Here is a 286-nt window from a genome sequence, read left to right as displayed (position 1 = left end):
AGATGACAGAGCATCCCTTGCCCCAGAGTCCCTATCTATACCTTGTGGCTAATAGCCACTGATGGACCTCTGCTCCATATGCTAATCTAATTCCCTCTTGAAGCCGTCCATGCTTGTAGCTGCCACCACCTCCTGTGGCAGTGAATTCCATGTGTGAATCACTCTTTGGGTGAAGAAGAACTTCCTTTTATCCGTTCTAACCCGACCGCTCAGCAATTTCATTGAGTGCCCACGAGTTCTTGTATTGTGGGAAAGGGAGAAAAGTACTTCTTTCTCTACCTGCTCT

This window comes from Gekko japonicus, unplaced genomic scaffold, assembly GCF_001447785.1.
Source record: "Gekko japonicus isolate JY-2015 unplaced genomic scaffold, Gekko_japonicus_V1.1 scaffold1436, whole genome shotgun sequence".
Classification (NCBI taxonomy): Eukaryota; Metazoa; Chordata; class Lepidosauria; order Squamata; family Gekkonidae; genus Gekko; species Gekko japonicus.
The sequence above is the reverse complement of the archived record's forward strand: the minus strand, read 5'-3'. Positions refer to the sequence as shown.